Consider the following 2,500-nt stretch of genomic DNA (forward strand, 5'->3'; position numbering starts at 1 on the left):
AAATGGCTTGGTGGGGAGTTTTGTGAAAAAATGAAATTCGTGGTTTTTGAGATGTGAGGGTTGGAATGGCCTCCAAATGCCCCCAAATGAATACCATGAAAGTCTTGGTGCACGAAAGTTTTGAGTTGGTTGGGTTTTGCACATGGGCAAGGTTGTCGGTGCACCACGGCATAGCTAAATGGCTTGGTGGGGAGTTTTGTGAAAAAATGAAATTCGTGGTTTTTGAGTTGTGACTGTTGGAAAGGCCTCCAAATGCCCCCAAATGAATACCATGAAAGTCTTGGTGCACGAAAGTTTTGAGTTGGTTGGGTTTTGCACATGGCCAAGTTGGTCGGTGCACCACGGCATAGCTAAATGGCTTGGTGGGGAGTTTTGTGAAAAAATGAAATTCGTGGTTTTTGAGATGTGAGGGTTGGAATGGCCTCCAAATGCCCCCAAATGAATACCGTGAAAGTCTTGGTGCACGAAAGTTTTGAGTTGGTTGGGTTTTGCACATGGGCAAGGTTGGCGGTGCACCACGGCATAGCTAAATGGCTTGGTGGGGAGTTTTGTGAAAAAATGAAATTCGTGGTTTTTGAGTTGTGACTGTTGGAAAGGCCTCCAAATGCCCCCAAATGAATACCATGAAAGTCTTGGTGCACGAAAGTTTTGAGTTGGTTGGGTTTTGCACATGGCCAAGTTGGTCGGTGCACCACGGCATAGCTAAATGGCTTGGTGGGGAGTTTTGTGAAAAAATGAAATTCGTGGTTTTTGAGATGTGAGGGTTGGAATGGCCTCCAAATGCCCCCAAATGAATACCATGAAATTCTTGGTGCACGAAAGTTTTGAGTTCGGAGGGTTTTGCACATGGCCAATGTTGGCGGTGCACCGCGGCATAGCTAGAAGGCTTGGTGGGGAGTTTTGTGAAAAAATGAAATTCGTGGTTTTTGAGATGTGAGGGTTGGAAAGGCCTCCAAATGTCCCCAAATGAGTACTGTAAAAGTGTTGGTGCACAAAAGTTTTGAATTGGATGCATTTTGCACTTGGCCAAGTTGGTCGGTGCACCGCGACTAGATAGCTTGGTGCCAAAATTTGTCAAATTTAAGACCTTGGCCAAACTGAATGAAATTTTGTGGGGAGGTTCCTGATATTGTTTAGTGGTGGACTGGAAAAAATGAGGTCGAAATTCGAAGTCTACATGTGCTTTTCTATTTTTCCCGATTTTACACATACCCGGTAAGTAAAAAAAATAAAAAAAATAGTTCCCCTTCGAGAAAAATTATGAAATTTGGTGAGCAAGGAGATACCATTATTCTACGAATTACTGCAAAAAATCGCATCAAAATTCGAAGTGTAGCCCGAGATATGGACTTATGTCTGCTCAAAAAAAGTGTATCTACTTGTACAATTTTGCCTTTTGCATATTAACCTCTTATAGGGGGGGAGTGCTCCTTGAGCCGGCCAGCTCCACACTGGCAGGTTTTAAAGGGAGCTTGATGAGGCCTCCCCCCTCACGTGGTGCGTGCGTTAGCATGTTTATCATGGCACAACTAGCCTCTTCATAGTTGTTGAGCTTTATTAATACCAACACACGGTCGTCACTGATCGTTGGTTAGCTCGGCAGCTAGTCCCTCGGATATTGTGGAAAGTTATTTTCATGCCTAGCGATGCTTGACCATGCGTCACTTGATGTTTCCATTTGCTTGCTTGCCCATGGTAGGTGGGGGGTGGACCGTCTTGTGGTGTGGTGTCTTGCGAACGTGAGGGTGTGTGAGTTGTAATCGAGATGCACTTGCTGGCTGGCTCCATGCCTTGCGTATCGAACGGTCAAGCATGCATCTCTTCCATTTTCACCCGTTGCCTTGGGTGATATTGGTTGATCAGTCCCTGTGTTGCCTACCCACTAGACGGTACTTCTGTGGTTGCTTCGAATTCTATCTTTCCATCACGAAGAGGTGTTGGAGGATCCTAATGTCACGCACGTGTTCCATCTAGTGAAACATCTCAGTGATGCACGTGTTGTGGCTAGTTCTTTTGGATGCGGTGCATTATATGAACTCGGGTTTACTTTAGCGACCCAGTTAACATAATTCGGTTGTGTCCCTTGATTGAGACGTTGTCCTTGAACTTGTTGTGAGCAATATCGTTCTTCCACAACCCGTCGTCTTGAGTGCGATGGAAGGCAAATAAGATGTGCTTTGGCATGTCATGCACGTACTCGATTGCGGGAAGTGTGAGAAAGTGTTGTTGACAACCCGTGGGAAATGGAATGTGGCAAATCGTGATGAGCTCTTCGTGGATCTGCGAAGAAGACGACCTTTGGGCCTGTTGGAAACGAGGGAGGCGATGTTGAACTGCGAAGAAGATGGACTTTTGGGTTGTTTGAATCAATGGGAGGCCACGCGAGAACTCCGAATACTATGGACTCTTGGGTTGTTGGAAGCAACGGGAGGCCCCGCTAGAACTCCGAATACTACGGACTCTTGGGTTGTTGGAAGCAAGGGGAGGCCCCGCTAGAACT

The sequence above is a fragment of the Vigna unguiculata genome, chromosome 6 (genome assembly GCF_037176805.1).
Source record: "Vigna unguiculata cultivar grain cowpea cultivar isolate G323 ecotype 2 chromosome 6, ASM3717680v1, whole genome shotgun sequence".
Taxonomy (NCBI): Eukaryota; Viridiplantae; Streptophyta; class Magnoliopsida; order Fabales; family Fabaceae; genus Vigna; species Vigna unguiculata.